At 42.6% G+C, this 26,200-nt stretch overlaps 6 non-coding genes and 1 pseudogene across 6 annotated transcripts; 5 read left to right on the top strand and 2 right to left on the bottom strand.

The window, feature by feature from the left end:
• Positions 1 to 2,353: 2,353 nt before the first annotated feature.
• Positions 2,354 to 2,425, top strand: TRNAE-CUC (transfer RNA glutamic acid (anticodon CUC)). The gene has a single exon. It is a non-coding gene; the product is annotated as a tRNA-Glu (tRNA).
• A 2,042-nt stretch (positions 2,426 to 4,467) lies between these two features.
• Positions 4,468 to 4,539, top strand: TRNAG-UCC (transfer RNA glycine (anticodon UCC)). Its single transcript has one exon. It is a non-coding gene; the product is annotated as a tRNA-Gly (tRNA).
• Positions 4,540 to 5,308: 769 nt separating this feature from the next.
• On the top strand, positions 5,309 to 5,380 carry TRNAH-GUG (transfer RNA histidin (anticodon GUG)). Its single transcript has one exon. It is a non-coding gene; the product is annotated as a tRNA-His (tRNA).
• Positions 5,381 to 6,389: 1,009 nt separating this feature from the next.
• TRNAK-CUU (transfer RNA lysine (anticodon CUU)) lies at positions 6,390 to 6,462 on the top strand. Its single transcript has one exon. It is a non-coding gene; the product is annotated as a tRNA-Lys (tRNA).
• Positions 6,463 to 9,396: 2,934 nt separating this feature from the next.
• Positions 9,397 to 9,754, top strand: LOC136162507 (cytochrome c pseudogene; annotated as a pseudogene).
• A 4,895-nt stretch (positions 9,755 to 14,649) lies between these two features.
• TRNAN-GUU (transfer RNA asparagine (anticodon GUU)) lies at positions 14,650 to 14,723 on the bottom strand. Its single transcript has one exon. It is a non-coding gene; the product is annotated as a tRNA-Asn (tRNA).
• A 5,856-nt stretch (positions 14,724 to 20,579) lies between these two features.
• LOC136156513 (U1 spliceosomal RNA) lies at positions 20,580 to 20,743 on the bottom strand. The gene has a single exon (XR_010661054.1). It is a non-coding gene; the product is annotated as a U1 spliceosomal RNA (small nuclear RNA).
• Between the last annotated feature and the right edge of the window lie 5,457 nt (positions 20,744 to 26,200).

Here is a 26,200-nt window from a genome sequence, read left to right as displayed (position 1 = left end):
CCCACATGGCCTCCACTGACACTGCAGGATACGAGTGCCTTTGTTATCACTAGGTGTTGGTGAAAGTACCATGGTACATGGTACAAGGTACAAGGTACCATGAAAGTACCATGTTTCCTCTGATAGCAATCTGGCAGGGAAGAGGAGGAATACTTCCTTACAGGCCTGCTGAGAATGGAAATCTGGGTATCCCATTCCGTCTTTGCTGGTGTGGGTTGACGTGGGCCACAGTTCTTTCTGTGGTATTTGGATGGAATAGAGCAGTTATTATCTAAGAGTTTTTTTATTTTGCTAGGCTACCTCTTTCCCAGTCTTGTGACTAGAGAGAGCAGGCTTTTGTTGTTATTGTTTTGGTTTGGTTTGGTTTTATTTGGCTGCATCCATTGCATTTCCAGGTTGCCAGCTTCTTCAGCTCCAAGTCTGGGGTATATGAGACACTAAGAAAACCCAGGGTAGTCATCACTGTGGTTCCTTGGGCCCTGAGGCCCCTTGCTAGTCTGCTGCTTTCTATTTTTCAGAGTCTCGTATGTTTGTCCTATATGAAATGTCCAGGGTTTTTAGTGGTATTAGCAGGGAGAACAGAGGAAAGTACATTCGCTCAATCTCCTCCGATCCATTCTCTTTTATTCACTTGCTTATTTGATTTTCCTCTAGATTGTGAGCTCTTTATGTATATTTTTTGTATCTTCGGTACCTACTCTGGCACATAATCTGTAAATGTTTGCAAAAAGGAAAAAAGAAAATAGAACATGGAATGAAGTAAATGAATTGTACTCCCCCTCATTCATCTTTAGGAGGAGGCTTAATCCTGTTCTGAATGATGAGATTTCTCCTGATGCTTTGAGGTTGAGAAAGGAGGCTTGCTCCAAGCAAGAGCGAATACTGCAGTACTTCCCAATTTTTCATGTTACTGAAAATTACCAGCAGGTGGCAGAATAACTGATGAAAGTAGACTGTTGACCAAAACATAAGGAGGCTGATTTCCTTTGTGACATAGAAAAATAAAATGGATTGCCTTGTACCCACCCTGGATACAATCCCAAAATGTTGCTCTGAGGATTTGATTTTTTTTTTCCCAGCATTTGAATACAGGTAGCTGCCCAGTGGGAACAGAGATGGAGTAAAAGAAAGTGGGCTTTGTTGGGTTCCTTGGTGACTTGTGACACCAGGATTACTTGGGTTTTGTGAAAATAAATCTCTAGTGTTTATTTACTCTTCTCCCTAGGAAAGTGTGGATTGGATGACTGGAGGATTGACACTTTCCTTACACAGCTCTTTAATATGGATACTTTGAAAGCAAAACGAAGCAATAAACTCCCCATAAACATTTGGCATCCTACCATTCATTTTTTCTATCAGGCCCTGCTGATTTTTGCTTCAATTTTTTAGTTCTCTTTTTCACTTATTATCAAAAGTGTTTTCTGATCTTAAATCGTGGGGGTTGCTTTTTAAACTTTATTTGAACTTATGTGCAGAGAATTAATCACAGTGACCAAAAAATGTCTGAGAGGAGACTTGATTGTCTCTTTCATTTTTGGTTTTCTCAAATTTTTATTTTGAAAAATACCAAACGTACAAAAATTTAAAATAATACAATTTCAATTACCCTTCACCAAGATTCGTTAACATTTTGTCATATTTGTTTTCTGTCTCCTATAAAGCGAATTTACATACATTGAGGGGTATGGTTTTTAAGATTCCTTCAGTCTAGGTATTCACTCCAGTTTTCTTTTCTTTCTCCTCTCTCCCTCTCTTCCGTCTTCATATTTGAAATTTTTGAAGCTCCAAAAGTCTTCTCTTAGTCTCCCACAAGCTAATTATGCTCAGATCCTGCTGACAACCAACCACCCATAGGCTGAATCACTTTTACTTGTCTGTAATGTTCGCTTTGGTTTACAAAGTTTGGCCTAAATTCACAAGCGATTTAAAAAAAAACTGCTATAGGATCTCTATATTCCTTAAGGAAAAATTCCTGGGAGAACCCAGCTAGGGGCTTTTACTTTTCCGCTGATCGCAATTCAGGAAATACTGCAAACACGGGAAGCTGAGAGTCTTTAGTTAGTCTTTAGATCTTTTCTCCGGACAGTTGTCTTTAATTTTGGAAACTGCGATCGTGTGCATACGATCCTCACTTAGCTTTGGGAGCCAAGCTGGAGCGTTCTTTTCAGGATTTTCTACTTCAAGAAAAAAAGAGCGTTTTCTACGAGGAAAAAGTAGTTTCGGCGGGGTGAGAGCCCAGTAGTCAAGAATCTCAAAATCTAGATAGCTGAAAGAACACACGTCACAGAGTGAGTACACAGAGACACACACTGCCTTAGCCTCATATATTCGTATTCGGAATGACTCGCTATCGTCCCTGGTGGTCTAGTGGTTAGGATTCGGCGCTCTCACCGCCGCGGCCCGGGTTCGATTCCCGGTCAGGGAAGTGTTTGTTTTCTCTCCTAAATACTTTTTAATGATTAACTTCGTTTCTTCTACTCGGTTCCCACATGGGTGACCTTAGCTGAAACAGGAAATACAGAACATAAAAAATGGCTTAGAATTCTACCCGTTTTTAAAATACAAAATGGAATAAGGCTCTACATACTGTTTTATTACAAACTATTTTTAAAGTTAATATATTTCTAACACTTTTCAGTGGAAATAAATATACTTAAGCAAAATAATATTTTCTTTTAATTTAATTATTTAATTTCTGTAAAGGTAATATAGTCACATGGTTTAGGATTCAAATATGCAAAAGGGCATAACTATCAAACCTAATTTTCACCTCTGCCTTCTAGTTTTCTTCTAATAAGGCAGTCAATAGTACGTTTTGTAATTATACTGTAAGTATACTATATATATATAAAATATAAATTTATTCTAAATTCAAATACATTCATACATATATATATCTAAATACATTTCTCTGTCTTACACATATGATAGCAATCCATGTACACTTTTCTGAACTTTGCCTTTTTCACTTAACATATATTTAAAAAAATAGTTCCAGATTACACATGAAGACCTTCCTCATTCTTTTGTATGGTACATAGTATTCCATTGTATTGATACTCCATAATTAATGGAACCAGTTTCCTATTGATGACACTTAGGATGTTATTCTAATCCCTGGCCGCCATGAAAATAATCTTCTACATGTCATTTTGTCGTCATTGTTTAGTCGCTAAGTCGTGTCTGACTCTTGCGTCCCCATGGACTGAGGCCTAACAGGCTCCTCTGTCCAAGGAATTCTCCACGCAAGAATACTGGAGTGAGTTGCCATTTCCTTCTCCAGTCATTTTGTACATGTGTAAAATAAATGTCCAAGAACTGAAATGCTGGTTCAAAAGATATGTGCTTTTGTGGATGGGTAGTGCCAATATGCCCTCCTTCGAGGTCCTATCAATTTATACTCCCACCAGCAATGTACAATATAAACGTATTTTTTTTTACAAGCTCGTGGGTTTTCATCAAAATGAATTTGATCAATTGTGTTTCTGAACTTTCAGGTTTTTGTCCTTAAAATTTTGGCTTTACAAATAACACTTTAATGAACATCTGTGTGAATATATCATTGTCTATCCTTGGATACTGCTTTCTGATAAATTCATAGAAGTGGAATTACCATTTCATATATTAGATGGATTAAATAATTAAATATAAGAACTGAAACAATTAAAAATAGTGGATAATTATCTTATTGGGCTGGAGAAGACTTTTACAAGATAAAAACAAACAAAAATCAAAACTGACAGTTAAAACTACATAAAAACAGAAAACTGCCCATCTGAAATCCTATAAATAATATTAAAAGACAAATGGCAAACTAGCATGTCAGTAATATACATAAAATACAAATACCCAATAGAAAAAGTCAACCAAGTGTATGATTTAGTTCTCAAAACTAATACAAATAATTAGTAAAGTTTATGAAAAATGGTCAACTACAGTAGTAGTACAGTAAATACAAGTTAAAATGAGACTCCAAATTTTTATGTTACACTTTTGAAAAATGAAAAGGAAGATGATATCTAATTGGCTGATGTAATTTGGTAATACACTTTGGGTGAGGTTACGCCACACAGCAATTTGGCAATATGTATCCAAATCTTAAAAATGTAGCTTTTCAATGGCAACTTTACCTCTATGCATTTGTGCTGAGGAAGCAGTCTCAAACGCTTAACAATATGTGTACAGAGATAACACCCACATTAAGGCCTGAACTTGTCCGCTGGATTTCAGAGGCACGGTTCAAAAGACAATAGATAAGCTAAATCGATTTTCCTTAAACCTCTGAAACAACTAAAAAACTACTAAAAAATTTTTAATATACTCACAGAAGAAATCCTAGAGGTCTTCTTTTTCTTTTCGTCCTTTGACTTTATGTTGAATATTTCTCAACATAAATCCCTAAACATGAAAGTCAGACCAAAATAATCAACTCGTCATAGGGAAATAAACCAGCTTAGTTTCCTGTGTGCGTTGGTGGTATAGTGGTGAGCATAGCTGCCTTCCAAGCAGTTGACCCGGGTTCGATTCCCGGCCAACGCAGAGCGTTTCACTTTTATCAGGCCAAACGGAGGGAGAAAGATCTTTTGACCACCCATTTGTCCTCAAAGTCTAATCCTTCAGGGAGTTTCTAGCGAGAGTGAAGCTCCAGGTTTCTTGCAGCTACCAAGCCAAGCCTATTTGCTGGGTTTGGCCTCTTGCTTCGCACCTGTTTACGATAATTGTCCTTTGGGGGGCCTTTAGGTAATGTCCGTAAAGGACTATGATTTGATCTGTTTTTCTGAATACTCCGAGACGGCTTAGATTTACTGAAGAGTCAGCCCAAGAGTCCTTAGTTTCTGAGAGCGGGCGCCGAGGAACGGTGAGGGAAGCAAGAAAAAAATAAAGGGACCTCAAAGCCTTTCGCAACTCACCAACTCCGCTTCTCTTTCGGTTCTAACATTCAGGAAACAAACATCAGCTCCAGGGTACCAGGTGGAGGTTTAAATAGGCCGAACGCCTTGAATATTTGGAGGGGAAAGAGAGATGTGGTTTGAGGAAGGCGACTGGGGACGCGGTCCCCTGGCTGCAGGCGACAGACCTCTCAGATCTCGACAGTGCGCCGCCGTCCAGCAGAGGGGGTGATGTTGGTGCAGGCACCGTGGGATTCTGGGACCCAGATTCGGGTGTCAGACCTGGCTTCGAAGTTGTGAGTGGAAACATTTGGGTTTATGTGCGAATAGCGCCAACTAGGCAAAGAAAGCTACAGTAAGATAACCCTGTTTCAAAGGATATTAAATCCAGCCGCACTGCGCCGCCGCGAAGGTAGCACGCCGTGATCGTATAGTGGTTAGTACTCTGCGTTGTGGCCGCAGCAACCTCGGTTCGAATCCGAGTCACGGCAGGTGGTTGTAAATCGCGTCAGCAGTCCTTGTTTTTCCGGGAACTTTTAGCGACTAAAAAAAAGGTTTGTAATCCACTTTTACTCAAGACTGCATCGCAGAATATGCAGTCTATGAATTAGACGAATAACTGTCTCACCTCGCGGAGCTCACTCTGCGGCTCATCGACCTAGGCGAATCTGACCAGCCCGGGCAGAGGCGCTTTCAGGGCGGTGTGAAGCGCCTCGGAGCTGCGAGAAAAGCCTGCCTTCACCTGAGCAGAGAAGACAGCTTTTCGCGGGTGACTCCGGAACTCAGCACTTCTTCGAGAAGTTGGAGAAACGAACGTTTCGGAGAGTGGAGTGAAATCTCCCTGGGCCCCCAAGCCTGAGGTTCTGAATTCCATCCGACTTGAAATCTCAGTGGGGTTTTTACACGTAATGAATATGGTCTTTTACTCAGGTCACACGAAGTTTAGTATTTAAAAACAAAATCGTGCCCCAAATGAATAGTGAATTGGACTTATTTTCCCGAGACGCGTCCGTCAGCTTCACCTCCACCTCACCCCCTGGTCCTAAATGGCTGAACGGGGAAAAGGGTTTCGGACCCGGAAGGAAGCAGGAGGTTTCGGGAGAGCAGGTTCCCGCTCCCCTCCTAGTCCCTGCGGCAGTTTGCGCTTGTCATCCCCGTTCCCTTGCGCTTTGTCGCCTCTCCTTCAGTATTCCGGGTCCCAGACACCGGGTTATCAAAGGAATTTGCTAACCAAAAGGTCTCAAAACCGGTCTAAAAGGAATCTGAAGAAACGTCGGGGTTTCAGGATTCGTGATTCCTGGGTCCTCGGCAAGCCCCCCTGGCCTCGCGCAGTCCCGTCACTATCGAAGCCTCGAGTTTTTTGGTGGCAAAGGCTTCTAGTACATTTATAAAATCCTAGAGCCCGAGGATTCTTTCAAATTAAGTTGCGTATATCTTTGACCATGCAGGTAGGCCTTTGAAAGAAACTACACTTCTGTAGGAAACGTGCTTTGCACTGGCGCCCGGCTAGCTCAGTCGGTAGAGCATGAGACTCTTAATCTCAGGGTCGTGGGTTCAAGCCCCACGTTGGGCGATATGAGATTTTGCTTTCCCCCACCTTCGGTTTTTATTACATCTTTATTCGTTGCCAACTGAACCAGCAGCTTCTAAATAACTATTGTGGTCACTGCTGTTTTAAACTTCAGTAAACTATTCCAGAAATCGCCTCTATTTGCCCAAATTTCAGCAAAAAGAGGACTCTGGGCTACGGATTCCAGCATCTCAGGTTGAGACCAGGGGTCCCTGATCCACGGCTTCCTGGCCCCAGGTTCCTCCGAGGACCGAAACCGGGGCCCGCGGAGCTCCCCCTTTGTTGTGTGCCGGAAGTGAGCCTCACCTGCTGTTCCCCATCGCCCCCCATCCTTCGTATTACCTCCCGAACACCATCCCCGCACCCCGCACCCCCCCCTCACCCTCACCCTCACCCCCACCCCAGCTGTGGAAAAGCCGTCTTCCACGAACCTACTTCCTGGTGTCAAAAAGTTGGGGACTCACTGACTTAGGACCTGACCAAACGGAAACACTTTCGTTCTCTTTTAGTCAGTGGGAAATTTTGGGTGAGGTGTTGAAGTGCCTTCTTCGGTAGTTGAAAAGTTCGCCGTTAGGTGCTAAGCAACGTGCTTTTGCTTTCTTGGTTTTGAAACGTCCATCAGCCTCAAAGGACTGATCTCCAAAAGAAAAAGAGGAGAGGGCCCGGGAAAAGCTGAGGAGGAGGGACGCGGAAGAGCAAAGAAAGGGGGAAAGGATCGGAAGGAGCAAGGATGAAGGCCTGGAGCGGGGCAGGCGGGGAGATTGCAGTACTGTCATTGGGTGAATATATCCGGCCTCTCTGGAACGCTGCACGCAAGCTTTTTGAATTGGCTATTGATCGGTCATTTTGAGTTAACTATGGATCGAACTTTGCTCTACCCGGAAGGCCCGAGGTTGTTTACGTTGTCCCTGCTAAATCTCCCATTCACTGTTGGGATGGGTGGTGTGAGTAAAGTCCGTTTTCAAGGTGAGTGGAAGCGGAGTTTGGCACCAGTCGTCAGGCTTCTCCACCACAGTGCGGACATTCCCTCTTAATTCATCAGACAGATCTTCCCACTTCTCCGGAAGGATCATTGACCAGTCCTACTTTTTTTTTTTTTTTAAAGTTTGTAAATGTTTAGACTCCATTATTTATGGAACCATCTCCAAAATCATCAATACAGTAGCTAGTTATTCTCAAGGTATTGTGTCAAGATAAGCATCACCAAAATCCCCTGGAAACTTTTGAGAAATGCAAATACTCAAGCCCTACCTCAGACCTACAGATTCAGAAACTCTTGAGGTGAGCCCAACAGACAGACTCACCAGGTGATTTGGATAAATGCTCAAGTTCAGGAACAGATGTGTTAGAGCAACTTCCTTTCCTATCAACCAAGATGTACCATGTTCTTGGGTAGGATACTCAACATCAGAAAGATAACACCTCTCCTTAACCTGGTGTCTGAATTTAACAGTTTTCATTAAAATATCAAGAAATTTTTTAAAAATTCAAGCTGGATAACATATAATCAAAAAGTTTAAATGGAAAAATAACAAGCAGTAACTGTCAGGGAAATTCTTTTTTAGAAAGAGGAATAAGGACGGACTAACCCTATGAAATATTAAAATACCATAAATTATAATGATTAAAGTGGTAAAATATCTTGTATGAATGAAACAGCAATCAATAGGACAGCATAAAGTCCAAAAATAGACCAAAATATATAAAGAAATGTAACATAATAGAAAGAGGGACTCGAATCATTAATTCTAATGAGCAATTTTTTAATAACTAGGTAGCTGTCTGAGAAAAAAATAATGGTCAATAAATCATAACCTTTGTGTGTTCAGTCGCTTAGTCTTGTCAGACTTTTTGAGACTGCATGGATTGTAGCCTGCCAGGCTCCTCTGTCCATGGAATTCTCCAGGGAAGAATACTGGAGTTGGTTGCCGTGGCTCCCTCTAGGGGATCTTCCTAACCCAGGGATCGAAACCACGTCTCCTGCATCTCCTGCATTACAGGCAGAGTCTTTACCGCTGAGCCACACCAGGGAAGCCCAGTGATATCCTTTACATAAAAGTAAATTCCAAATTGATCAAAGATTTAAAATAAAAATGAAAAGGAATATAAAATTCTTATAGAAATATGAAACAATTATTTTGTTTTCTTGGGGTGTGTGTGGAAAAGGCTGTTCTAACTATGACACAAACTCAGTCCTGAGAGAAAATATTGATTAATTTCACTATATAAATGAATGGAATCTCCGTAAGAAAAGTCGAAAGACAAATGACAATTTGGGGAAGTATTTGCAACTCATATTGTGTTAAAAACCCTCCATTTTGAGTTAATTCTTTGGTGTATCAACATCCTTCTCACAGGCCCCTTGTGAATGCACACACAAAAACAACTGAAACCCCTTGAAAAACGACCCAACCGGGACTCTAACTTTCCCCTCCTCCCTCCACTTCTCTGTCTCCCTGCTGCTCCCTCTTCCTCCTTCCTTCCTCTCTTTCTCCATCTTGGGTTGCTTTCCTTAGACCCCACTCAGGACCCCAGTGAAGGCTACAGTGCAAAGGCCCTGGCTCTCACTGCTCTCCACTTGTTCAACTGAACACCCTGCCCACTGTGCTTCTGCGTGGCCCTGTGCTTGCCAGCGGTGACCCCACTCTGGGACCTGAGAGTATAATAACCTCCTCTTCTGTTTCTCCTCCCTTTCTGTGGCTGCACCAAATTTATCATACCATGCTGGAAATCTACATTCTTAGAACACACATCATGTACAAAAGACTAATTTCCCTAATATTTACAGAACTATAAGCCAACAAGAAATAAACAGATAACCCAATAAAAATTTCAAACATATAAAGAATAGAAAATATAAAAGGCTATTGCCCCGAGAAAGTGGGGCGTTCGGCTTGCGAGCGGGAACTTCTTGGTCGCGCCCAGAGAAAGAACGATTTAAAAATGGGTGATGTTGAGAAGGGCAAGAAGATTTTTGTTCAGAAGTGTGCCCAGCGCCATACTGTGGAAAAGGGAGGCAAGCACAAGACTGGGCCAAACCTCCATGGTCTGTTTGGATGAAAGACGGGTCAGGCTGCTGGATTCTCTTACACAGATGCCAACAAGAACAAAGGTATCACCTGGGGAGAGGAGACGCTGATGGAGTACTTGGAGAATCCCAAGAAGTACATCCCTGGAACAAAGATGATCTTTGCTGGCATTAAGAAGAAGGGAGAGAGGGAGGACTTGATAGCTTATCTCAAAAAAGCTACCAATGAGTAATAGTTGGCCACTGCCCTTATTTATTGAAACAGAAGTGTCTCATGACTTTTTATGTGTACCATATTTAAATTGATCTCACACACTAAAATTCAGATCATGAATGGCTGATGGAATAATTCTGTTGGACAGTCCTGATTTAAATAAGATTGGTTTGTGGCTAAACAAATATGGTCAGCTTTTTTAATTTTGATAGTAATTCCGGTTCAACAAGTACTATCACTTTTCCCATTCTAAAGAGATGATTGAATTTGAATAAGGAATATTAAACTTCTTAGGGAGATGGTGCATTCCTTCTCAAACCCTATAAGAGATTGGTTTTATATTTAGATTTCTATAACTGGTTATATTAATATATTTAAATACTGAAAAGGTCCCGTCACTGTCTCATAGAACAGAGGAGGATTCAGATGTGTTTGAAGTTGTGTTCATTAGCCTGTTAAGGCAAGAATTGAAAATACACTGACAAATTCCACTTTATCTTTTTGGTTTTATAAACTATGCCAATTTAATTAAAATTCTCTATCTAAAAAAAAAAAAAAGGCTATTGCCCCTATGAGAAGATAATTAACATTCAACCTTGCTGTTAACAAGAGTAGTGCAATTTAAAACTAAGTTGAAATAACATTTCAGTCATAAGAAATGGTAAATTTTTTGAAGTTTAATATGTTGGAGAGTGAATAAACATTAACAAGAGAGTGAATTGGTACAGTTCTACAGGGTGCTTTTTGAACAATATAAAAAATTTTCACAAACTTTTTTTTTACTTCAGCAATCCACATTTAGAACTTTATCCTACAATATAGCTATACAAGTGTGAAATTGTGTACAAAGTTATTCAAGAAACACTTTTTTTTAACTAAAAACCTGGGAACTCTCCAAAGGTCCATCAGTTTGGGGGTGACTAAATGAATGGCAATACAACCACACAATTAAATATAGCTGTAGAAAAGAATGAGAAAGCTCTTGAGAGAAGACTTACAGAAGTTGGTTATAATTCAATGATAAATACATGGAAAATTAAGCAAATGGAAAAGTAACATAATTGTTACTGCCAAGGGAAAAATATATTCAGAAAGCGATAACATTAAATTCTGTTACTAGTTTGTATAGTAAAAATGATAATCATTAATCTCTCAAAATTATGACATAAGCATATTGATATATTAGGGTTTCCCAGAGAAACAGAACTAATAGAAGATACACACATATGTATATAGAAATTTAGTTTGTATATAGAGATGTTATTGTGGAGGGTGGGTGGTAAATCTAAAACTCTTCAGGGTAGGCCAACAGGCTGGAAACCCAGGGAAGAATTGATGTTGTAACTCTAATCTGAAAACAGTCTAGAGGCAGAATTCTGCCTTTCTTTGGGGATCTAAGTCTTTTTCTCTTAGAGCCTTCAATGGATTGGATGAGGCCTACTCACATTTTGAAGGGTAATCTGCTTTACTCAGTCTACTGACTTAAATGTTAATCTCATCTAAAAAATACCTTCAAAGGAACATCTGGATTAATATTTGACCCCAGTATCTGGGTACCATGGCTTAGCCAGATTGACACATAAAAATTAACCATTACAATTGGGAAAATGGAAAAGTGAAAAATGTATATGTGTGTGTAGTGGTCAGTTTAGTGGGAGTATGTAAAGGAGAGATAAAGTGCCTAAAACTAGAAAATCAAAAATTAACAATATTTATTTATAGAAACAGATGAATAACCAATCACTGATTAAAAGAATTTAAAGTAGTTACTTCTAGGGAGCAGGAAATGGCGGAGAGGTTCAGGGGACTGTCAGTTTTCATTACCAGGTTTTTAAGTGTTTGACTTTCTAAACTATGTGCATATATAAGCTTGCTAAAAATAAATACTAAATGAAAAAGCTTTTCATATGTTGTAATGTTTCAAGTATTTTACCAATTTGTTGTCTTTTGAATATTGTAGAGGAACAGTTCTGCTGTGGCACCCCGGTGACCTTCTATGTATTTGCACAGGCCACAGAAGCGAAGACCTTTAAATGAAACTATTGTGAAACTTACCACAAGGCAAAGCACCTTGTGATTGTCCCCAAACAGGAGAGGACGGGAGGCTTGTGAAGAGCAACCAGGAGAGAGTTTCCATTCTCCTCCCTGTCTACCCTGGGACAGTTTTTCATTGCCTTGCAACTTCTAATCACACTTAAGGCATTCTGCTTACCTTCTCACTCCTTCTCTGAGGACAGCTGCAGACTGTAAAACTCTTAGCTGCAGTCTAGAATTAACTCCTCAATAACAGGGTATCCCATAACTTGCATTGCAGTCACTGACCCTTTTTGTTTCAGTGACATCCCTTTGGATGTTGGAGATGAGGACTCGTGAAGTCTATACCCTCAACTACTCTTCCTTTTGCTGTATATGTAAGTAATAAACCATCTGAATCTAAAAGTGGCTTGTCATTGCAATGAGAAGGCCGTGCACCTCAACTAGAGAAAAGCCTGTGCAGCAAGGACCAAGCAAAGTCAAAAATTAAAAATAATGACAATAATGATAAAAGTGACTTGTATCTTTACAGGCTGAATCACCCAGGCCTTGACTTTGCCAGATGTTGAGTGCTTCATTTACCTTTTTTTTTTTTTTTTTTTTTTTACTACATATGTACATGTGAAAGTGACTCAGACCTGTCCAACTCAGTCCATAGAATTCTCCAGGCCAGAATACTGAAGTTGGTATTCTTTCCCTTCTCCAGGGGATCTTCCTGACCCAGGAATCAAATTGGGATCTCCTGCATTGCAGGCAGATTCTTTACCAACTGAGCTATCAGGGAAGCCCTTTTTTGCTAAACAAATTCTTAAACTTTTTATGTATGTAAAGGTATTGGGTCTTTTTTTCTTTCCCTAGGGATTTTGAGTTTTACGTCATTCTCAGAAAAAAATTTTCCCTACAAGACAGTAGAAGTTTTATTACAGGTATTTTCTGAAGGAAGAAAGTTGTAATTGTTCTTCTGCTAATGAGCTGAACAGATGCAGTGAGCTCTCAAATAACTTTGTGGCATATTCCCTGAAACCCTCTGAAACCCAGACCTGCTGAGGAGTAAGAGGGTTTCCTGGGACCTCCCAACTCAGGATTCTTGGGCTCTAAGAAGGGGATGCAGTCACTAAATAGATGGTGCAACATTTTGAGGGCTAGCTATAGTGAAGAGCAGTTACTAGGCCTGATTGGCCAAGGGGAGAGAGCTGTTTCTAGAACCTGGGAAAGCAATAGTTGTAGGTACGGCTGTAACTATAGTATAGTGCCACCGAACAGTAACTGTCCTGGGGAGTGGCAAAGAACACAACTACTGCCATCCTGCAGGAAACAATGACCCTGACTTCATATTCCTCCCACCCTCCCCATTCCCAGTCAGTACATCCCATTGGCTGTAGCCAACAAGAAGCAGTGGGCAGAGGAGTCTTTCTGCACAGTTCAAGAAGACTCTTTCTGGGGTGTGCGATAGGGTGGCTAATGATGAGAATATATACGGAGGAACAAATGCATAATACCCAGCAAATACGGTCTTTCCATTCTTGAGATTAAAAATAAATAGTCCCATGTGTTCTCTCTCCTTCACCCGCACTGCTTCCCCTGTTGGTGTGGTACATTTGTTACAACTGATGAACTAATATTGATTCATTATTGTTAATGTTAATGGTTTCCACTGGGTTTATGCTTTGTGTTGTGTAGTTCTAGTCCTGAGATTTTTAATTGTGAAAGCATCTCATTAGCTGCATTTTCAAAAAAGTTTTTCAAAAAAGGTTTTTTATTTCCTGAATTCTTTCATTTACTTGAGAATATTTGTTTGTCATTTTTAGACCTGTATATCTGGAGTGGAGATATGTATGCAAGTATACTTTTAACTGGCTGCTTTTCATACCATAGCTAGATTCTCTTTTCCACAAAAATGCTGGTAGTGCAACTGAAATTTCAAAATGTAGTGGTTTTAGACTTTTTCCTTTCATTTTTGTTTGTTAAATTAATTATCTGTGCGCTTCTAGCTCAAATCAGACAAGCAAACAAGGGGAGAAAGAAGCAAAAGAAAATTTTGTGGAATTTCTAGATTCCGATGCTTTAAGAAGTCATAGAAATTGTTATTTGCCCAAGATTGCAGAGGAAAGGCTGTGACTGTGGGTTCATGGCTAGCCTTGTGGCTTCAGCATCCTTTAGTTAAGTTTGAGTTACAGCAGGTGAATATAGCCTGGCTTGCCCAAGGTTTTTAATATATATATTTATAAAGTAGGTGACTATTTTGTTATAAAAATCATAAAGTCATGCTGTTGACTTTATTAAAAATAAAATTTTAGTTTTGTTAAAAATAAATTTGTTTATTGATAACCATCAAGTTGGTATTTGTTTGGCCTTTGGGAATGAGTAGTGGAGGTGAGAATTTTCTCAATATATGTCCCGTTCTATAATTCCTTGATTTTTCTGTGTACACACACACACACACACACACACACACAATCTCTCCAGGAAGAAAAAATAAAAGAACTACACAGGACAACTTCTCTCCCACTCATGTGAGTATTAAGTCTGTGCAATTAAGTCACTATGAAGGTATTTTAGACACTTGAGGAATGTCTATGTTACCACCTATTTTGCACTGAATATTGACGTCCCTCCCAAGTTCATATGTTGAAGCACTATCTCCTCATTGTAACAGTATTAGGAGGTGGAGCCGTTGGCAGGTAGTTAGGTTTAGATGAGTTCCGGAGGGTGGAGCCTTCACTAATCATTCTGGGATTAGGTCCTTATAAAAACAGAAGAGACGCTCAGTGTACAGGCCTTCCGCAAGCCTCGGGTAAGAAGACCCTCAACAAGAACTATATCGGTCCCGGACCCTGACCTTGGACTTTGCAGCCTCCAGAACTATGAGATAACCTGAAGTTGTAAGAAAGGACTTTGAGCAAGTAAAATGGTACGTCCCTGGGTGGGCTCGAACCACCAACCTTTCGGTTAACAGCCGAACGCGCTAACCGATTGCGCCACAGAGACACAGGAGTCTAACCCTCTAAATTTGTGTCCTGATCCCAGAAATTGCTTTTCAGCCTCTCGCCGGGACTATCTTCACATTCCCATACTTCAGAAACCCGAGTTGTGCGCGAGACCCTGAAGCCCAGAGCTGGTGTCGCTGGTCACGTTTGGTAATCGATAGAACTTCTGGGAGTCAGCTAAGGGGCTCTGACAGCCGAAGGCCAGATCCACAGCCTTCCCACCGGCTCCTCGGCACCTCAACACCCGCCCTGCACCAGGTGACTACCGCAGCCTCCCGGGCTGAGGGCGTCCACGTTACCACTCCGTGCCAAGGACACGAACCGGCTGCGCCCCCACTGCGCTGCCCACGCCCTGTGCCTCCAGCTGTGGATTCCGACCCACAGGCACCTCGGAATTGCTCGCGATGCAGCGGGTCCTCCAGGGCAGGGCCTCGCACCTAGTAGTTCAGTTCAGTTCAGTCGCTCAGTCATGTCCAACTCTGCGACCCCATGGGCTGCAGCACGCCAGGCTTCCCTGTCCAAAACCAACTCCCGGAGCCTACTCAAACTCATGTCCATCGCACCTAGTAGGCACTCATAAGTGCCGGGCGAAGGAGGCACACCACCCCCAAGGTCCTAGGGCAACCAAGAATTTCAGTCTGTGCTTGAAGCTTTTGGACCTAAGAGGAACTCCGGAAACGGAAGGCGGAAAAGGTTTCTCCAAGCCGGAGGCGCTTTTGTTCCCGGAGCAGATTAAGAACAAGGCAAAAGTCCCGACTTTGGACATGTGCGCACTGGGACCCAAGCGAGCTTCCCACCGTGGACTGCGACTCAGCCGCAGTCCCAGGTCGTCCGTCCTGAGAGGAGGGGAGGGTCGACCAGGGAAAGCTGAAGAGGAGAAGAAAGCGGGTGGGAGCGCAGGCAGCCCGGGGAGGGAGAGAGAGTGCGCGTGCTAGCGCTCTGGCCATTGAGGGGAAAGGCCAGAAGAAACGGGAAATGCCCATTTTCGTTAGATCGCTTTGATTACCATCTCCCTGCCTTCTTTCTGTCGGCCACGATTGTTTACTGTTGTATGCTCTCGAATTGGAATGACTGATGTTCCTCTCTGAAATGGTTGGCTAAAGACCATCACTCTCTGAGGAGTCCAAAACTCTAAGCGCGGAGAGGGTGCACACCTCCGGCTCACCCCAGGAGGGTTGAAAACGCTCCCCCAGGGGTACTCCGACTCCGCCCCAGCCCTCTGCGGCTGGGAATCGGCGGCGCGATGCCTCTCCGCCCTCCTTGCCGAGGGGTGTTAAATGTTACTAACCCGGCGTACTGTCAAGTAGATGCACGGTCAGAGAAGGCCTAGTATCATTCCTGGAGTAATGCTGACTGTTTACTAAAGATAGGATGATGACAACTGTAGCTTTAATCCCACATTAATAGAGCTGGAAGTCCACAATAGTTTTGTAGTCTTGTGTGGGCTACCTGCAAGCAGGAACTCTGACTTTTCCCCCTCAGTAATAAACTTAGCTAATACTCTGTTTATCAATATGCGTGTTCCTTTGAGTCAGGATTTCTTATTTCCCCAACAGCCCCCACAGAAGAGGTGGAAGATGCCGGGGTGGGGGGGTGCTGAGACACAGAAAAGTGCATTTGGTGCTTCGTGAACTCTCCATTGTGAATGAAGACCTTGGAGAAAAGTACTCACAATTGTCATGGAGTGTCAGAAAATTCCAATAACAGGACTAAGGAGGTGGATCTGTTAAATCTCAGTGGGACATTCTTGGGATGAATTGGATAAGATCCTTTCGTTTTGGATGTCTGAGGTTCCATCTGGGTAGAAATGAGCAGGGAGAGGCCTTTCTACAAGACCGGGAGAAGGGTGAAGTTGCTCCCTCAACCCGACCCCACCTCTGAGCAGTAGTTTCTACCCACTAGCTGGGTCTCTCCTTGAGCTCAGAAGTAGCATGGTCGTAGGCCTGGTTTGTGACTTATGCTGATGAGCCCTGGGGAGGAGGGAATCCATTACACTTATTACAGACCTATTTCCTCATTAGCAGCTCTCGGAGTTTGCCTTCGGTCTTCACCAAGCCATTTTACATTTGGGCAAGTGATCCCAAGCTGGTAGGGAGGAAAGTTCATGGCTCTTCATCATCCTGCTAGCTCAGTTTGTAGCGTGCAAAACTTCTAATTTTAAAGTCTTGAGCATAGCCCAGCATCCAGTGCATTTTATTTGGTTTTCTTTGGATTAGTAGCCGCAGTTTCAGGGCTGTACTGCTCCCTACAGTGACCATGAGGGAGTTCCAGGAACCACTACTTTTTCTGTTTTGGTAGTAAAAATAGTGATGTACAGTAGTTTTAATTCCTCTGAGGCTGGCAGAACCCATGATCTTTTATTTTGCACCACCCCAACTCTAGGGTCATCTTGGGTCTAAGCAAGGGAGGTCGATTGTGTAAGCTCAGTCTTCCTGCTCATTCTTTCTATGATGCTGTGGAAGCCCCCAGAGACAACTGTATTTGATTCTATGCATTAAAATTTATTGATCTAAGAAGGCTGTGCAGGTTTCAGCAGATCATCAAGGGAGGTTTTTGGTAGAAGAAAGATTAAAAACCCAAACACATAGAGATATTTGTGGGACTAAGTCCCAGGCCCTGGGTTCATCCTAATGACAGGCGGGGAAGAAATGGAAAGGAAGACTCAGAAGAAAGAAGGGCAGAACTGGGAGGAAGAATAGGAAAGGGGAGGAAAGAGACAGATTCAAAGGAGAAATTTAGTCACTGGTCCCCAGTTACATGACAGCTTGTCTCTCTGGGTCTCCCCTAGCAACCTTTGTCCTAAGACAGACATCCTTCCACCCATCTGATTCTGGGAATTCTAACATTTCCTATTAGGTCTACCAAGCCTACACCAAGTGCCCTCTTGTCCCTTTTAGATAGCTTTTTGCTAATCCTTTCTTTTGTGGTCCTAGGAGAGTCTGCAGGAGAGGCAAACTTCACCTTAAGCCTCTTGTGGTCTCCAGCTGGGCCTGAGAATTAGATTGACATAAGACAGACTAACAGGAGGAAAACATACTGATTGTCACATGTCCATGGGAGCTCCAATAGGAAAGTGAAAACCCAAAGAACTGACTAGACCTAAGTATTTATATACAAGGTTGAACAAAGAGAGGTCATGATGGAAAAGTTAAATATATGGGAAGACTAAAGGAAGATATGAGTTAACAAAATCTGTTTGTGTGGATTTCTCTGGGCCTTGACTTTCTGTCTCTGGTGATAAAAATGTACTTGCTGTTTTCCAAATGCCTTTAGCTTAAAATAATTCTTAGGCCAAATTGGCATGTTTTGGAGTAGCATGTAGTTGAAGCGTTGGAACATAGCCAAAGAACAGGATACTGAGCCCTATCTTCTCCTGGTGCTGTGAGGTCACTATGCTGAAAGTGAATTCAGCAGGCCCAGATCAGTCTCAGTAGCACTTGTTAATAAAGTTAAAAAAAAAAATCCTTCCAGGTCATTTGTAAATATGGAAAACAATGTTCAAATTATTTAGATATCATAATGTTCCTGCCTAAACCTTAATTTTAAAACCACTGAAAATAATCCAGGACTTCCACCTACAGTCATAGTATAATAATGTCACTAGATTAGACTCATTGCCTTCAGTTCAGTTCAGTTCACTTCAGTCACTCAGTTGTCCGACTCTTTGCGACCCCATGAACCGCAGCATGCCAGGCTTCCCTGTCCATCACCAACTCCCGGAGTTTCCCCAAGCTCATGTCCATTGAGTTGGTGATACCATCCAATCATCTCGTCCTCTGTTGTCCCCTTCTCCTCCTGCCCTCAATCTTTCCCAGCATCAGGGTCTTTTCAAATGAGTCAGTTCTTCGAATCAGGTGGCCAAAGTATTAGAATTTCAGCTTCAACATTAGTCCTTCCAGTGAACACCCAGGACTGATTTGCTTTAGGATGGACTGGTTGGATCTCCTTGCAGTCCAAGGGACTCTCAAGAGTCTCCTCCAACACCACAGTTCAAAAGCATCAATTCTTCGGCGCTCAGCTTTCTTTATAGTCCAACTCTCACATCCATACATGACTACTGGAAAAACCATAGCCTTGACTAGACAGACCTTTGTTGACAAAGTAATGTCTCTGCTTTTTAACATGTTGTCTAGGTTGGTAATAACTTTCCTTCCAAGGAGTAAGCGTCTTTTAATTTCATGACTGCAGTCACCATCTGCAGTGATTTTGGAGCCCCCAAAATAAAGTCTGACACTGTTCCCACTGTCTCCCCATCTATTTCCCATGAGGTGATGGGACCAGATGCCATGATCTTAGTTTTTTGAATGTTAAGCTTTAAGCCAACTTTTTCACTCTCCTCTTTCACTTTCATCAAGAGGCTTTAATTCCTCTTCACTTTCTGCCATAAGGGTGATGTCATCTGCATATCTGAGGTTATTGATACTTCTCCCGGCAACCTTGATTCCAGCTTGTGCTTCTTCCAGCCCAGCGTTTCTCATGATGTACTCTGCATATAAGTTAAATAAGCAGGGTGACAATATACAGCCTTGACGTACTTTTCCTATTTGGAACCAGTCTGTTGTTCCATGTTCAGATCTAACTGTTGCTTCCTGCCCTGCATACAGGTTTCTCAAGAGGCAGGTCAGGTGGTATGGTATTCCCATCTCTTTTAGAATGTCTGCCCTAGTGGCTCAGTGGTAAAGAATCTGTTCGATCCCTGGGTCGGGAAGATCCTCTGGAGGAGGACATGGCAACCCACTCGAGTACTCTTACCTGGAGAATTCCATGGACAGAGGAGCCTGGTAGGCTACAGTCCATAGATTCCCCCAGAGTTGGACACGACCAAAGCGACTAAGCAGCTGTGTGCCCATCATCAAGTCCAACAACCATCAACCGCTTCTCTTCCACTTCTCCATTAGGACCTCACAAGCGTGGGCTCACCCAGCAAAAACTGTTGAATCTAATCCATTTCAAGTCTCTGTTATTAAGAACATACCAGGGTGCTTCTAGGATACACGTTTTAAAAACTCAAACTGTGTAAACGCCAAGGTGACACGGAGAGTGCAATCAAAATGGAAACCAGAAGGTAAAGTTCAGAGGATGTATATGAAGAAGTACTTATCTCCTGGAAAATAACGTAGAGTCGGGAATGACTTAGCGATTAAACCACAGCAACATCATGTCATATTACCAAGTGAGTACGTGCACAAAGTCGCTCGCAGCATTAGAACAGGACAACCATCAGGAATACCCGTAGCCAAAAAAGAAAAAATTGTACTAAAAAAAAAAAAAAATCACCACTCTCCCGATTACAAGAGATCAAACTAATAAATGCTAAAGAAAATCAGTCCTGAACATTTGTTGGAAGAACTGAGGCTAAAGCTTCAATAGTTTGGCCACCTGACGCATAGAACTGGTCCACTAGGAAAAAACCCTAATGCAAGAAGACAATTAAATTAGAAGAAAATGTGACAATAGATAAACTGACACAGTTTAATACCATCACCGACTAAACACACGTTAATTTTAGTAACGTGACGATGATGGAGAACAACTACTGAAACTTACCGTGTCAACAAGATTATTCTACAATCCGCCTGCATAAAGCCACAGGTTTTCAGTAATGGTGAAAAACTGAATAAAAAGCTAAACGTCGGAATTTCAAAACATTGTTGATATCTTCTTATATCTAAAGACAATCTAACAACCAGTTCTAGAAAAAAAACATACAACTCCCAGGAAAAAATCATCCGGAACTTGAGTTTCCAAAAAAAAAAAAAAACTACGGTTAATATACAAATACAACTTACTAAAAGTGAAAGTGGCATATTACTAGCTACTAATCGAGCTTTATTCTGACTTTAGACAAACAAGATACCAGGGGAAAGCGCGAACGCAGTCCCCCACTACCACAAATTATGCAGTCGAGTTTCCCACATTTGGGGAAATCGCAGGGGTCAGCACATCCGGAGTGCAATGGATAAGCCTCGCCCTGGGAAAACCACCTTCGTGATCATGGTATCTCCCCTGCCAGGTAAGTATGAGTTGCTAGCCTGCCGCCCCACCTCAACCTCACGCGCCCTCCACTTTACACACACGCTCACTTTACTCCCCGCATCCCTGACCCTTCGTCGACCTTCCACACAGCGCATCCACGCACTTTCGAGCAAAAAGTCCTGGATTCTCTCCACGCCACGGGAGATCACATGGAGTTTAAGCACCAGATCACGGACCAGCAGCCCCTGCGCTCAGATATCTACATACGACATGCCCCCATCCGTGACGTCAACGGGAACCCGCGCTTCCCTCCAGCCGCCGCCCCGCCCTAGTCCCCGCCTCCGTCCTCCCACGCCGTCCGGCGCGGCCGACCGGCCGGCGGGCGCCCTCTGGGGGAAGTGACTCCCGCTCCTGTTCTCCCAGCCTCTACGTGTTGGGACCCGGCTCTCTCGGCTGCCTGCCTGCCTTTTGTCCTGCCCAGCACCGTTCTGGCGGTCGGCTGAAGCCTGTGCACCTTTTTTCAAATAACGGCGTTCCATGGGGAGAACAGAATATTTAGCAGTCCAGGGGACACCGGTTCCCTTCAAATCCAGTTGTCTTTGTCATGTAGTGTTGTGCCTATGTCTAGTAAAACGCATTAACCGTCGCGACTGGCCTTGAACTCAGTTCCATTCGTGAAAATTGTGTCACGAATTTTTGAAATTCATCAAAAATTTCATTCATTTTGTTTCCAGCTTCAGGTGTGGTTTTGACTCTGAACAGATTTTAACATCTGTCTGTATCCTCTGTCTGATTGAGACAGGCTGGGACCTGGTACACTTTGCTGAGGAAGAAATTCCATGAGCCCCACGCTGAGCAGCTAGAATCTCTCTCCTGTGAACAGATACTCCAGACTAAGGACAGGGGCTTCCCTAGTTGTCCACTGGCTAAGATTCCACACTTCCCAATGCCTGGGGCCGGAGTTGGATCCCTGGTCAAGGAACTAGATCCCGTCTGGGACAACTAACAGTTTTCATGCTGCAACTAAATATCCCATGTACCTAATACAATTTTTTTTTTAAAGCTTCTTTAAGATAAGGATATGAGTAGGAGCAAGGAAGAGCTGAGCACCGCTTGGACAGAAAATAAAGAGACCAGCTATTTCGTATTTTTGAGGTCAAGGAGATCTTTGCAGACTATCCATACTTACAAAGCTTTTCTCTGGGTCAAAAAGGAGGTAGACAGAACTACCCCTTAATAGGTGGTGGTAACCTCCACCAGGCCTCTGCGCTACAATCCTTCTTGGCAAAAAGATGCACATGCAAGTCAGGAACAGCCCAAGGACAGGTCAGGTGTGGAAAAAGAAATGAGAACTCATCCAAAGGTAAACAAAGACCCGGAAGAAATGTCCTACGTAAGTGATTTGAATCACCACTCTGATGCACTCCTTCTCATTAAGGAGGACACACACACCCTTTCCCTCTGAGTGTATATCTCTGCCTTGCTTCTGTCTTAAATAAACTGTGTATCTGTGTGCTGTCCGACTTGTGCTGTGGCTCTAATAATAAACTCTGTACCTGTCTTTACAGCTTTTGTTGCTTTAAGAAATTCATTTTTCAGTGAAGGCACTAGTCAGGCCAACTTTGCTCCTAGCCCTAGCTCTTGATGGACTGGTGGCTAGGATTCCTGCTTTTCACACAGGCTACCCTGGTTCAATTCTTGCACAGGCAACAAAGATCTTGCTTCAGGCCACCACTCACTGCTGTGTCCTTGAGATCCAAATGTCTTCTCCAGCAACAGAATACAAAGAAACAACAGGGGACAAAAAATAACTGCATGTATGCCTGTTGGTGGAAATTGTGGACAACAAGATACAAAAAGACCAAAATCCCAACTGTCATCTCTGAAGAGGAGGTGCCAAAAACAGGGAACCCAGAAAAGCGCCGGGTACTGCAATTTCCCCTGCACACAACACCAGGAAACACATAGGCGAACCACCTGAGCCAGTCCTATAGCCTGACCCCTACCCCGACCCCTATCCTCATTCTGTGTAAGAAACAAGCACACCACCCTTCCCCTGCCCCATGGCAAACAAGGGAAACTGTTACTTGTTTTGCTGCAGCAGGGATCCCAATGAAGCCTTACCTGAGTTTCTAGTCTGTCCTCTTATCAATTTCTGTTGATTAAGGAAATCTAAGGTGATGGTTTAGTCACTAAGTTGTGTCTGACTCTTGTGACGCCATCGACTGTAGCCTGCCAGGTTCCTCTGTCCAAGGGATTCTCCAGGCCAGACTTCTGGAGTGGCTTGCCATTTCCTTCTCCAGGGGATCTTCCCCACCCAGGAATCAAGCCCAGTTCTCCTAAGAACCCTTGATACATAGATAAGCTGAAAGCCATCAAACAGCTAGTCTGGACTGGTTGATCTGGTGAAGATGACTAATGCTCCAAAACTTTACAACATTAAGGTTATGATTCTGAAATGTCAGAGCACTAAAAACAACAAACCATTGCACCGAGCTTTCGTCAAGGGGACACGTAGTAATATGCTCAGCATCGGCCACATACGAACAAGATATAGACATATTTGTGAACAACAACAGCATTCCCCAACTAAAGCGGTATTTCTGCTGTCAGCCAGTCTACCAGGAAATTAGGGCAAGCAGGAAGGACAAAGAGAGAACAGACTTGCAGGCAACGAAAGACGATTCATTCATTAAATCAACTCAATATAGTCAAAGGATTAAAGCTAACTTGGATCACAAATCTGTCATTTAAGCAGACACATGTTGGAACACGAAAATGTTGAAATCATATATTGGTATATATGGAATCACATATTATAGGACACCTAAATATATATGCCAAATATTGTAGGGGGAATGACTGAGTATGCTGGTGTCTAGAGTTGTAACGATTCATTCCCCTTTAAAGGTATTAGTGTATTCAACATACTTGAAGACATAGATTTAAATTTCTAAAAGTTGAAATACTCATTGGCTATGTTGGCTTATCTGAGCAGTACAACCAGTATAGCACACTAAGGGAGTCCAATGTAATTCAGATTTTCAACCTAAACAAACCAAAGACTTAAATACGAAAATATTATACCACCATTATTTTCTACACCTTTATAAGATAATCTGAAAATACACATAGAGTTGGTGTTAGACCAAAAGGAGAAAAACAATGTCATTTTTCTGAGTCGCTTCCATGAAAAAAAAAAAAAATGACTAAACATTTTGAAGGCCAGTATGTAAATTATTTAAATTGTTTAAAAGTATTCAGAATACTCTGTTATCAATTTCATTCCTTCATGGTTGCTGTTCCAAGTAATCAAGACCATTTACTCAATCTACAGTTAAATCTTTTTTTTCCTTGTCACAAATTTAGCAACAAAGTTTTCCTTATATAAATACCACATGGAAGCATAAACAGTAGAGTATTTTCCCCAGAAATTCTTCATGTTTTAATTTTACATTTATGGAACTGATTATTACCTTCCTTAAGAGAAGTGACACCTTTAAATTTTGAGAGGCCTAGCTTGTCTCTTCTCCCCAGAGTGAGAGAAAGTCTATTGACTTGTTTCTGAGAAAATATATTTAAACGGAGGATAAAAATACATCAAAGCAGTGGGCCTTGCTTGACTTCCCTGGGGGTACAGTGCATAGGAATCTGCCTGCCAGTGGAGGGGACACAGGTCCGATCCCTGGTCTCGGAAGAGTCCATATGCCGCAGAGCAAGTAAGCCCCCCAGCCACCGTTACCAAGCCTGTGAGCCGCCACTACTGAAGCCCAAGCACCTAGACTGTGCTCTGAAACAGGAGAAGCCCCCGCAATGAGAAGCCTGCACACTCCAACTGGAGAGAACCCACACAAAGCAACGAATACAGGGCAGCCAAAAATAAATAAATACATTTTTAAAAAGTTAGTAAGCCTAAAAAAAAAAAATTAGTGAGCCTTACTGAAGGTGAAAGCAGAGTCAATGATGTATATTAACAACACTTGCCAGTGTGGGAAACAAAATGAAATATGCTTAAGCGATATTGGAGGAATCTCACTGAGGAAAATAGGAATTCTGTACTACACTTATGAGTCCCCAGTGTATAAAACTGTGCTTGAAGTCATTGCTAGTCCTTCCTTTTTCTTGAGGGTTGAACTTGCTTACAGTTCTGGAAGGATTCAATCTTGATTTGCAGGGTTGTCAGAAGTGCTCACGTTGCTGACTTCATTGCTTCCTTGCAAAGATATCAATGTCTTTTCCTCTGCATTCTGTAGTCTGATTTCAACAATCCTTACCTCACTCACTGAATGTTTTCAGCTATTTAGAAACTTTCACATACCAGTGAAAGAAACACCCTGTTCCATGCAAAAAATCCAGTATCCTTCCTGTGTTAATCTCGTCTATTAATCTTGAGTTTCTCATGAGGGAACAATGCATAGTAAGATGATCCTTCTGTAGATAGGACACGTGTGCAGTGCTTGATGAGTATAGACGGGGCCCCGTGGATTTTACCGAAGAAAGGAAAGAGGAGAAGCGGATGACTTACCGCTGCCGTGTCACATCCCAGGGAATACCTGAAGCATCAAGACAAGCAGCAGTGAAAAAAGCCTCGTGGGCCAGAGTAACTGGCATCTTCTACCTCACAGGGAATGGACCCCTGTCAGCCACCACTCAATGTGGATTATCCCCAGATTTCACTTCCTAAAATGAGACCAGATTCCCACATGGATAGGAGAAATTGCTTCAGTCGTGTCCGAATCTGTGCAACCCTATGGACGGTATAGGCTCCTGCCAGGTTCCTCTGTTGGATGGGATTCTCCAGGCGAGAACACTGGAGCGGGTTGCCGGGCCCTACTCCAGGGCATCTTCCTGACTCAGGGATCGAACACCGTGTAACTGACCTCTTCTATAATGGCAGGCAGGTTCTTTACCACTAGCACCACCTTATCACTGATGAACAGAGAGAGAACATCGGTTCGGTTCGGTTCAGTTCAGTCGCTCAGTAGTATGCGACTCTTTGAGATCCTATGAATCACAGCACGCCAGGCCTCCCTGTTCATCACCAGCTCTAGGAGTTTACTCACACTCATGCTCAACGAGTCGGTGATGCCATCCAGCCATCTCATCCTCTGTTGTCCCTTACTCCTCCTGCCCCCAATCCCTCCAAACATCAGGGTCTTTTCCAAAACGTCAACTCATTGCATGAGGTGGCCAAAGATTGGAGTTTCAGCTTCAGCATCAGTCCTTCCAATGAAGACCCAGGACTGATCTCCTTTAGGATGGACTGGTTGGATCTCCTGGCAGTCGAAGAGACTCTCAAGAGTCTTCTCCAACACCACAGCTCAAAAGTATCAAATTTTTGGCACTCAGCTTTCTTCACAGTCCAACTCTCATATCCATACATGACCACTGGAAAAACCATAGCCTTGACCAGACAGACCTTTGTTGCCAAAGTAAAGTCTCTGCTTTTTAATATGCTATCTAGGTTGGTCATAACTTTCCTTCCAAGGAGTAAGCCTCTTT

This window comes from Muntiacus reevesi, chromosome 1 (genome assembly GCF_963930625.1).
Source record: "Muntiacus reevesi chromosome 1, mMunRee1.1, whole genome shotgun sequence".
NCBI lineage: Eukaryota > Metazoa > Chordata > Mammalia > Artiodactyla > Cervidae > Muntiacus > Muntiacus reevesi.
Note: the sequence above shows the minus strand (reverse complement) of the source record. Positions and strands in the feature narration are given on the sequence as shown.